The 12,447-nt window shown below is 38.7% G+C and overlaps 1 protein-coding gene across 4 annotated transcripts in view; it reads right to left on the minus strand.

Annotated features, from left to right (window-relative positions):
* FARS2 (phenylalanyl-tRNA synthetase 2, mitochondrial) overlaps nt 1-12,447 on the minus strand; it is a 233,585-nt gene that overhangs the window by 218,299 nt on the left and 2,839 nt on the right. For all 4 annotated transcript variants that reach the window (XM_031552760.2, XM_010708401.4, XM_085220264.1 and 1 more), the window contains exon 2: nt 9,429-9,508. The gene's annotated coding sequence lies outside the window, so the exon portion shown is untranslated. The remainder of the gene's footprint in view (nt 1-9,428; nt 9,509-12,447) is intronic.

Below are 12,447 nucleotides of genomic sequence, written 5' to 3' on the forward strand. Positions count from 1 at the left end.
CATTGAGGCCCTAGAGTGTGTCCAGAGAAGGGCAACAAAACTGGTGAGGGGTCTGGAGCACAAGTCTTATGAGGAGCGGCTGAGGGAGCTGGGATTGTTCAGCCTGGAGAAGAGGAGGCTCAGGGGAGACATCATTGCACTCTACAACTTCCTGAAGGGAGGTTGGGGTGAAGAGGGGTTTGGCCTCAAACAGGACCCGGGGAAAATGGCTGCAAGTTGTACCAGAAGAGGTGTAGGTTAGGCATAAGGAAGAACTTTTTCTCTCACAGAGTGGTCAGACACTGGAATGGCTTCCCAGGGAGGTGGTGGAGTCGCCATCCCTGGCAGTGTTCAAGAGGTGTCTGGATGAGGAGCTGAGAGACACGGTTTAGTGCTTGTGGTAGCAGTGGTAATGGGAGGACGGTTGGACTAGATGATCTTGCAGGTCATTTCCAACCTTATGATTCTATGATGTTTGCTTGATAACATAAAAAAGCCTAATAGTTAACACATTTTCCAAATGGGTGAATAGGCAGAGAAGTCTGGTTTTACTTGCAAAACTTGGGAAATAATCAAAGCTACACAAATATCTTAAGTCACACAAAAAATATCAAATTTACACATTCATTTCTCAGACTTCAGAGACCAGGTTTTACCATCTTCATTGTCTGTGCCTGATTTGAAGTGTGTGATTATCAAATGCCCTGTCTTTTGTTTCTGTCTAGTTACTAACATAAGATACTGACGGATTCTGCAACTCTGGATGGTGAAGATATCAGAATTCCCCCCACTCCTCCATGAGCTGCTTATCCACAGCACCAAGAAAATATGTTTATGCTAGAAGAATACACTGATTTCTATAGTGAATTCTATAGCCAGAATTTTAAAATAAATATATAAGTGAATAAATAAGACTAATTCATTTCTTGGTCTTCTACTTGCAAAATAGGTTCTTAATTTTGGGTTTTCTACTTCTGAACATCACCACAAAGCGAGAACAGTTTCCATTAAAAAAAATAATTCATTTAAGATCCTACATCACTAATGGAGATGTTCATTTGAGGAAGAAGTTTGATATATTTACGACAATCTACTGCATCCTTCTATTATGGCAACATGCTGTCAGCTTCTGAAGAAGTGGACACATCGCTGTAAAGTTGATGGTTTAAGCAGCCTTCCCTCTGCAACAATCTAACAGCTTATATATGTAGTTTCTTTGAAATCTCAACATGTGCAAATGGTCTTCTAGACCAGAGAAAAAGTCTTCTGCTTCACGCCCTCCCCTGCAGACATACATTATTCTTCAGAAATAGAAATGCATGTATTGTCTTCCAAACTTCTGCATAAAGTGCCTATTTTCTGTTCTTTTAAAGCATTTCAGACACTGCTATTTTCTTTTTCACTTCTGTAAGATGTGGAAGCCAATGGAATACAATTCATCCTCAATACCTTAGAGTAAGCTTTTCTTAGGCAAACAGCAAAACCAACAAAACTATTTCCTTTGTGTCTGGAAGCAAAGCTCGCTTGCAGATTCACCGATAAGGGACAAATTCACCCCATTAGCTCTGCTTCAGCTAGGCATTAATAAGGACTCTCTCCTCTATTAAGCCTTTTTCTCTCAATTAGCCCATGTAACTTCCTGTCATTTTGGGATCTGGACATTCCCTAAGAAATCTGACCTCAGCTATCAGCAGCTAGAGACAAAAAAAGACCTCTTAGAACACCTGCTCCATTCCTTCTGCCGGGCCTGGATCATTCCTAAAGCATACACAGACATTTTTGTAATATATGCAGCCCAAAAATCATTGTAGATTATGTACATACACTCATCAGAGAGGTCTGAGCATTTGTTGTGCTTATTTAAGAGTAACATCTGCCTCAATGGAAAATCTTCTCTCTGGTAAAGCAGTATAAAACCTATATAAACATATGTATTGTATCAAATCTCAGCAACTTCTTGGTACACTATTTAATGTTGCTTAAATGCTCCCATAAAAAAAAAAAAATTAGGCTTCTTTTAGTATCTTTTGACTGACACAGACCTCATTTTTGGAGTACTTTTCACTGTCATGTATGCAACTGAAACATATGAGAATCCCTATTTCTTGGGCTGAGAACAGTGCAAACTATAGGAAGTATATCCAAATGCTAGCGATGGATTCAAGGCCAGTTACACAGCTGCTAAACTGAGAAAGAATACAAGCTAACATTCCACTCCCTGCTTTGCTATTTATACCTACTCTTCCTACTTACCCTATTAATGCTTAAGAAGCCTGAGCTTTCATAAACTCTTAGACTGTAAATCATTGAGCCTCACAATACTATCTGCCAATATTTGCAAAGCAAACATAGAACAGATCCACACGGAACCTCTGTGTTCAGTGTAAATACACACAGTCAGTTCCTACCACCCTTCCTCACACTGCACAGTATCTTAACTTCATGAAGTGCTGCACAGCACTTAAAGCATAGTGACAGCTCACCTTGTAAGGTGTGATGTAACAGAGAATTATAATAGAAATCTTGTTGATGATAAAGGAAAACAATGTTTAAAATGCTTAGATGAGACCACTGTGGCCACTGTGAACTATGACAGAGCAATGCCTTAGCCTACAAATCTGCTGCAAACCTGGCTTAATGCAAGCAGTTTCCCCCTGGCTGACCTGGAAACTCACGTAGAATGTAAAGGTACCTCCCAAGATTAAGCCATGCCACTTTATATAATTTAAACAAACAGAAAGCATTACTGGGGATACTCTCAGTATCATCCATTATGTAAATACAAATTACAGTATAATAAATGTAATAATAACATAAACATTTGTCATCAAAAATCCTTGACATTTATACCTACTTTTCCTACTTACTCAACAAATACTTCAGAAGCCTGCTACCTTCCATAAATTCTTAAATTGTAACTCATTCAGACTCATAACAGTATCCATTTTACTCTCTGGCAAATTCAATCTACAGCAGTAAAACACCTTGCTTTTAAATGAAGGTCCAGCCACCATTAGGAAAAGCAATATCTATGATATCTTTATCATAGATACACAAATGTGTTTGTTTATACAATTATACACTGCAGTTGGTAAGGCACTAAGAAGCCAACATACCAGCATTTCCCACGCTTGCTGCTAATTAGATCATATGCATACACGTTCAATCCAAGGATGATCAAAGCCAATGAAAAAAATGCCCATTTAATTCAACATTCTGTGGATTAGTTCCAGACAGCTAGCTGCTACTCCGTCCTCTTCCTTCTTTATCAAAAGAGCTCCAACAGTGCGATAGTGAAGAGGACTCCAAGAGTCTACAGATTTTGTATCTTCTCTTGGATCTGAATTCCAAGTGAATTATTTGTCAGTTGACTACATTACACACAATCAAAGAATCTTTTTTCATAAAACCGCTGTAGGGGATATTCCCAGTTTTGAAGACAAATTGGCTACTATTGCTTCAGGAATAGTTCCAAAGGATTTCAACTGTTTCACAGACAGGTTTACCTTCATTATGAAGGCATTTACGTAGCACACTGTTCATTGCTGCAGCAATATACTGCAGAATCTGAACATGCAAAATGTCAGTCCAATGTACTTGAAAAATAGCACTGTATTGAAAAGGCTTCCTAAAATTGAGACATCCAAAGTTAAAGAAAGTGAACAAATACTCAGATCAAATAATTGCCCATTTTTAATTGGATGTCAAATGTAACGCCACAACTGCTAAACAACTTCACCCACTTGAACACTACATAGGAAATCAAATAAAAAATATTTTATTCAAGAATCAACAGGTAAGTGAGAACTAAAGCAGTTGGCTTCTGACAGGAAGACCAGTGTCAATGACTAAAATCTCATATTGCTTCAATATGGAGACAACAATCTCAAGTGAAAAATGGTTTTCAGACAATTTCAATCAAACTTGTATATGCAGTGCCAACTAGTTGTCCACTTTACATCTTTCCTGCCTTAAGACAGACGTCAACCATTTCTGAATGGACAAGTCATTGCCTTTGATTAAATTCATCGCATCTTGATTCAAAATGCTCTGGAGGTGTAACCATAGAGGTTTGCTCTTAGCACCTCCCGCTCCATGTTAGAGACCCAACATGAAAAAAAAATGAGAAGAGGTTGGTGCAAGTGTGGCCTTTATTACCAGTCCTCAGAACTCCTTTGCTGCAGCTGCTCAGTAGTCCCAGATGGCCATGCTCCATTCCTGTAGAATAACCCAGCAGCAGCTCAGCATCACACAGCCATTCACTCACTCCCACTGACCGATGCTCAGCAACCCCCAAGCAGCAACCATTCAACTGCCCGCAGCTTTACAATCTTCCTGTGTGGGGTCCAGAATATCTCTTGGCCTGATTGAGGCACCTGTCCCACCCCCAGGCTGCCCCTGCCCCACACCATCATGGCAGGGCTTGCTCCACACCCATCACTCAGCAACACCCAAACAGCAGGGTGCTGTTAGCAGTCATTCAGCTGAAATCCATTATAGATTAAGATATGAGTAAAAAATTTCTCCCTATAAGTTCACCAAGGCATTAATATTACTCTTGAAAAACACTTGAGAGCCTTTGTTCTGCTTTAAACCACTGCTGTTGGTTCACTGTCAAAGGCCCATTATCTCTGAAACGTGAAAAGGGGTCCTATGATTTGTACAGAGAAGTAAATCCCACTTACTCTGACACTTTTTCTTTACATAATGCAAAAGCCTTTACTGTTTTGGCATAATTCCCCATTTCTGAAGTCCTTTTCTGTTGACTGAGTGAATCAGAAAATGAAGATAGGATTTGTTTATTTCTCCATTTAAGTGTGAGTGATTTAGGCTGTTGTGTTCTTCTGATCCTGCAGAAGACCCCTTCAATTTACAAGAACAATTTAACCCCAAGTCTCAGGCAGATAGAGACTACACTACAGAATCTGTTCAGAAACACTGTACCACCACAATTTACATCCCATCTCAAATCACATGGGCTGTAGATATTAATAAGACAGGAAAATAAACCCATAAAAAAAGCAACTGGTCTATAGAGTGTAAACAGAAAGGTGGGGGGAGTAGGAGAAGCAACCTGCCACGTGGATTCACCCATTTCAATCCAAACCACCACCTCTAGAAAATGCTGTACATACATGAACAGCAGGATTCACAAACAAGACAAAGGGCTCTGTCAGCAAATCTCATGCAATCACAGTATTTGTCTCAGGACAACTGGTCTCACAGAAATACAAATTTCAGAGGGGAAAGTAAAAAACACGGACTGCAGCGCTGAGCATTCTCAGTTTTATTCCTTTACCCTGTTCTTCCTAGCTAATGTATTTACTCTCTATATATTTTTAACTACTCTGCTGTTATTCCTTGATCCCAGCAATAAGATGCATGTGGATGGACAATCATTTCTTCAAAATCCCACATGAATTTATCACATCTCTGTGCTGCCTCATCAGTCTTCCAACACATTGCTGGCCTGCAATATGACTGACTTTGCTCTTTTAGAAAACAAGCATATTCAAGAAGACTCACATGAATTAACTGCCTAGCCAACCTTCATTAACAAGCTTTAAAATTTCACTTTGTTTATCTTACATTATGAATGCGCAGGCATTACCAAAAGACAGAAAACACGATTTGAAAATACTGTGCTTATACTGTGAAATACTTTTTGTAGCTGCAGCTAAAGAAACCTATTAACTATGTTTAAAGCCTAAGGGTAAAAAAGCATAGTCTTGTTGCAGTTAAAGTAATTTTAAGGAACAAGTGATACTGAGTTATATAGGCAGTGATACTAAGAAATATTCATTAGAAATTTTAAAATAAAACCCTTCAATTTAAAATTCTGCCTACTCATATAAATATCAGTCAAGTTTTAAAATGGATTTGCTTAATCCTGTTCTTATTTTCTGAAACAACTGTGCTCTGGTTCTATTAAAGTTTACAGCTAGGATTGATTTAGCCAATTACACTTCATAGTTATTTAGGCATACCTATCTTCTAACACTATAATTGATCATGTTAGAATACTACTGACTTTACAGTGCTCAAAAAAGATGTTATCTCCTGTAACTTGTTAAAGGATAACTAAGTATTCTGTAGCAAACAAAGCAAGGAGAATGTAAATTTAAACACTGGTTTAAATTAAATAATCACAGAATTGTAAAGGTTGGAAGGAATCTATAGAGATCATTGAGACCATCTCCCCACTAAAGCAGGATCCCTACAGTAGGTCACACAGGAAGGCATCTTGAATATCTCCAGAGAAGGAGATTCCACCACTTCTCTGGGCAGCCTGTTCCAGTGCTCCATCACTCTGACAGGAGTTCTTTCTTGTGTTAGTATGGAACTTCCTGTGTTTTAGTTTTCTACTCATTGCCTCTTGTTCTACTGCTGTTAGCCATTAACAAGAGCCCACTCCCATCAACTCAACTCCCGTGTTTTAAATTCTTATAAACAGTTATAAGAACCCCTCTCACTCTTCCCTTCTCCAGGCTGAAGAGCTTCAGGTCTCTCACTAAGCCTTTCCTCATAAGGAAGGTGCTCCAGGCCACTCACCATCCCTGCAGTCCTCCAGCTGGACTCCCTCTAGAAGATCCCTGTCTTTCTTAAACCAAGAAGCCTGGAACTGGACACAGTACTCCAGATGTGGAGTCAACAGGGCAGAGATGAGGAGGATTACCTCCCTTGATCTGCTGACAATGCTCTTTTTAATGCACCCCAGGATACCATTGGCCTTCTTGGCCACAAGGGCACACAGCTGGCTTGTGGTCAACCTGTTTTCCACCAGGACACACAGGTCCTTCTCTGCAGGGCCCCTTTCCAGCAGGTCAGCCCCTAACCTGTACTGATGCATACAGTTATTCCTATCCAGGTGTAAGGCTATACACTTGCTCATATCTCAATCCAGTCCTGCTACCAGAGGATAGAAGAAAGTGTGACAGTTCTACAGTAGAAAGAACATGACTAGCATTACTAACTTCTTTGTCACTAAGCTACAAAAGAGAATATATTGGGCCCATGGCATGCAGCACTCTAGCACGACGGGCACTCAAGCAGCTTTGTGCTTTATTATCTTTAATGTTATCAGGTAACAAATGCTGTAAGTGTATAAACATTAGCAAGCCTTAAGCCAGATAAAGCACAGTACAGAGAATAAAAAAATCCTTTGCCTCAAGGAAGCCATATATTTTGATGATGTCAGAGAGCCTTTCTGTCACACCAGATACTTGAAAATAATAGCCTTTAAAGCAAGTCTTAGTGAAAAGTAAACACAGAGCTTAGTAGACATATCTCAAACTATGGTACATAGAAGTATTCCCCATTCTACTCTACAGAAAACAAAGGTAACATAACACCCCTCATCTTGCATTACTGACCCAAGAAATACGCACTGAAAGGATGGACAAGGCTGTACAAGTTGGGGAGAAATAGAAAACATGAAAGAATCAAATATTTACTAGTAATGAAGAAGAAGGTGTTATTTTAGGTCATGGACACACGACAAAAGTATGTAATGGATGTGGCATTAACTAAGAGAATTAAAATTAAAATATAGTCATTGTCTTAGTTTTTCTTTAAAACCAGTTGCAATTAGTGTCCTAAAAGATCAAGTTTCACACAAATCTAGTGAGCTCTACCAAGGGTCTGAAAGGAGAATCAGTAGACACTGCAGTCAAATGAACTCTTAAAAGAGGTGACAATACAGGAGTTGTTAAAACATGCAAGGTCTTTTAACCAGTGTTTATTTTTAAAAATGACTTTATTTTAAAATAACAGTCTCATATAAAAACAGAATAGATTTTTTCCATGTGCTTATTTCAAGTCTTCATGCATCCAGTAGAATTTCTGTTTGTAGAACAAACATTAAATAAAACCTACCACAAGAAAACAGTGGGAAAAAACAGCAGTACCAGAGTAAGAAACATTGCAGGGTGAGGGAAAAACAACCTGTGCAGGGAGGGAGAGAGACAAGAAAATGCTATCCAATAAAAGACTAAGCAATTATGTTACATAAAACACAAGCTGCAGTAATCTATGTAAACCCCCACTCAGTCACTTATTTTATCACTCAGTATCTCTCCGTTCTGAACTTTCTTCCACCAAACTTGATCAAGCTGGGATGCCAACATAAAAACAACTGGCTTTTCAAATTTCAATGACCCTACGTAGCGAGCTGATATATAATTACCTCCTGAACATCTAATGATTTTATATATATATGTGTCCATTTTAGAATATAAGGGATGGAGCAATGCAATATATAGTTTTTCCACCTTGAAATCAATTAGAATAGTAAAATCAAAGTTGAAACCAATGCCAAAAAAGAAAAAGTACGTTTAAAGCAAAAAATAACTGAGAATACAAAGCAAAGATTGTCAAACCAATTTATAAATCATGCACTTTAAAAAAAAATTACAGTTGAAATTCTGCAAGAATTCTGATAAATTGTTCTGTTTCTGCTTCCTCCCCCCCTTTAAACTGAACATATATACTTCCTCAGAATGTGTTTTCAAAAAAGGCAAAAGTTCAATAAATATACAAATAACCTGCATAAAAATAAAGAAAAAGAAATAAAGAATATGTAGTGCCAGGAAAGAAAAACAAAGCAAAAAAAAAAAAAAAAAAAAGCCAAACAGATCCCAGGTCACGATGCATACACAAAAAAGCTGATCACAGAACATCTAGAACAAGCAGACATTTAAATTCAGGAGTCCAGACAGACAAATTCTCCACAAGTCTTGCCAAAACATTATTTCAAACTACTCATTTTCCCACCGACTCTCCTTCTCCCTCTGCAGAATTTTACACTGTTCCCTACAGGTAGCTATTTCACTGGTCAGCATCCCTGCTGAAAAGCATCCTCAACCTCAATTTGAACTAAAACAAAACTGTTATGAAGAGACACAAACACACATTCCCCTTAGCATACCTTGTGTCTGAAACAGAAACATAACATTGGAAAGTTAATGGTGAGGTTTCTAAGCCCATAATTATTACCACTCAGCAGGGCATCCTGCACTGGATTGACTTGAATCAGTTATAAATGGCTTGCAAAATAAGGATTCTGCTGCCTGTTCTCGCACCAAACAGTAACTTGTTGCTTACACGGACAGCTTTCAAAGGAACTATATTCAAAGAAACAGACATGCTCTAATACACAGGTGATATAATTTGTCCTTTAGAATATCATTATCACCTATCTTCATACCTTGGGTCTCACTGCTTTCTTTCTCTTGGAATTGGTAGCAAGGAAACCCATTAAATCTATGTGGAAAGTAAAGTTAGATGTACAGCAAGGTCTTTAACAGTTGTTGACTGTGAAGATGAGAAAGAGTTTTTATTGTTACTATTTAAAATGGGCAAGGACTGAAAACCTGTTATTGCCTAAAAATTGTGGCAATGTGAGTATCAAGGACAGATTCAGAATGTTAAATGCATTTGTAACTACTTACCAGCAACTAGAGATATTTTTTCAGCCCCACTTCATTTGCCTGTCAGCTTTGGTGTGTTGTACCTTCTCTCTGGGGACAGGCTGAAAAGCAAATTTTGGCACAGTCAGTCTAAATATGAAAACCAGAATAAAAGAAGTATGAAGACATATAGAAGACACTGACAATTATCCTATAAATACATTAGAAGCGTAAGATATTTATAAATGTATCCTTAATTATTATGGTCAGACCTCCAGGAACAAAAACTGACACTGACAAAAGACCAAAGATGTCACAATGTGGAATTAAACTCCACTATTACTCCAGCACGCTAATGCAGGTGTATCATTTCCCTCATTTAAATGAAAACATTGCCTCATAGTTCCCTTGAGTATTTCCAGAATGGGAAGATTTGTTTCATTTTCATATTTAAGCTTGTTTGGTTTTTTTCTGGATTAAAATTCCACGCTAACAGTGCTAGCAGTCACATAGATGCATAGCAGCATATAAAACAGAAAGGCATTACATACAGAAAACTACATTTCCCCTCCTCTCACCACTGCCAGAAAACCGATCAACTTGCTTACAATCCACTTAGTCCTTATTGTCTTACAGAGTAAAGGGTTAAATACAGTAAACCACTGTTTTGTTTAACCCTTCTTTCGTAAAAATTCAAAATATCAGTGTCTTCCACATTCCACATTTGCAGGATATTCCTCCCACAAATGCACCCTTTTGAAAAACTATACAAGATTCCTAGCTTTTATTTTACCTCAGGCAGCACATATTCCCACATCAGATCTACTCTAACTGATAGGAAGAAGACACTTCTAGTCTTTCTGGTATTGTTATGTGATGGAAAGTGCAGTACTGACAGCAGAGTAGCAAGGTCCCAGGCTGCAGTAAGAGAGGACCTGCTCAAACACAAAAGCCATGGACACAGAAATAAAGAAGCTGCTTCCCTTCAGAAAGCCTCAGGTACACAGGGATCTCCAGCTGAGATACCCTCTCCTCCACTGCCAACCCTTAAATGAGGTCTGGGAAGGGGTGCATCCTCCTGGCTCCCACCCTTCTGGTCACTCAGGTGTATTGCCTGCCCTGACCTCCCCTGGGTTGGCTCTGCCATCCTACCAGGTGCTCAACCACTGGTTCACGACATGACTTAGCATTTCCACTACAATACTTTGCTTTAGGAACTAGTCTAAATCTACCCTCTTCTAGTTTAAAGCTATTTCCCTTCATCCTGTCACTACATGCCTTTATAAAAAGTCCAATCTCAGCTTTCCTGTAGGCTCCCTTCAGGTACTGGAAGGCCACTACTTCCAGTCTACTCAGAGCCTTCTCTTTTCCAGGCTGAACAGCCTGAGCTCTCTCAGCCTGTACTCGTAGGGGAGGTTCTCCAGCCCTCTGATCATCTTCATGGCCCTCCTTTGGACCTGCTCCAATATCTCGATGTCTTTCTTGCATTGGGCGCCCCAGAACTGAATGCAGTACTCCAGGTGGGGACTTCCTTACAAGGCCAACTATTACAACAGAAGAGCAACAGCTAGTTTTGGTTTCTTTGTTTTAATTATTATTACTGTTCTTACAGTCTTCAAACATCTTGCACGTCAATTCAGAAAGAAATGGGGTAATGCACAGGAAGTGACAAAGAGTTTTCTACTGCTTCTTTTTCCTTCTGAAAGCAAATAATTTAGGAGCACAGATGAATTTGGAACACAAAAGTTTCTTCTCCTGATTAAAAGCTACCTTTAATATCTTGTCCAAAAAGGCAATCAAATAAATATTTTAAACGTTAAAAAAAAAAAAGAACTGTAAGAAGCAGAGTTATTCAATGCCTTCTTTAGATACTGCCTAAATTTTGCTCACAACAGGGAATGGCTGAATCATACAATTCATTACAACTGTGACAAAGATTTCCCTTGACTTATAGTCCTTACTGTAAAGGATCTAAAATAACCCAGATTGGATCTCACTGTGCATGACAATGTCCATCAGCAACTAACAGCTGGAAAGAAGAGAAAGAAAGAGAGCCACAGCAGCAGGGGAAAGTGAGAAAGTTTTCACAAACTGGAAAATAATAATTAAGAGATGATAATATCGCAGCAATCAATTATCATTCTGACCCCAAAAGGAAAATAATCAACATGAGCAGCAGCATAGCAGGAAAGCACATGTTCTCTTAAAGTGTTGAGTGCCATGTCATAAAGCTGAAATACTGCACCATAAGGAACAATTTGGCAACGTTCAACAAAACATCCAACATGTACTGGAGAATGTAACAGCTGTTTCCTTTCACAGCAGTCCAACATCTCTTCAGGTACGTCATCCAAATTCCTTTTTCTCTCTTTTTTTTTTTTCCCTCCTTTTGAGCAGCTACATATTCAAAATACTATTAACTATTCCAGATACCCATATTACTGTATTATTTTCAAATTGCTCATCTATCACGAGATGCAAAAAAGGAAAGGCCCAGGCATCTTCCTCTACCAGACCAAATGCCAGAAGCAAAAACTTTTGTGCAAATGTACACTGGTCAACCCCCTTCAAATATATGTGCCCCTGCAATTAAGAACAACATCTCTCTACTCCCACCATCATAAAAAAACAATAAAATAGCACTGAGTTTTAAACCAGAGTTGTTCTGAAAAGTAAAATAAATTTTTAAAGAATTTAAAAAAAAAAGAAAGGAAGAAAAACATCCACCCATCTGGATTGTTTGGATCTTGTGTCTTGACTCACCCTGGTTTGGCAACTAGACTAAACTTAGGGATTGAAGAAACAGGTTAAAGAAGTCATCTCTGCTTCCCAAAACACAGGCTTCGGGGTCACAGGACATAACAGAGATCATACCAATCATTTGGGCTGTGTCTGTCCTTGAAATACTCTGTAGGCCTGCAGTGATGCACCTGAACAGAAGGCCAGCAGAAACATCCAACCCACCCTACTCAAAATTACAAACTTTAGTCACAGCAGAAGTAATTCTCACTGACTGTAGATCAGCAGAGACTATAATCCATGGCTTCAAAAAAGCTTCCAA

The sequence above is a fragment of the Meleagris gallopavo genome, chromosome 3 (genome assembly GCF_905368555.1).
Source record: "Meleagris gallopavo chromosome 3, MGAL_WU_HG_1.1, whole genome shotgun sequence".
Lineage (NCBI taxonomy): Eukaryota > Metazoa > Chordata > Aves > Galliformes > Phasianidae > Meleagris > Meleagris gallopavo.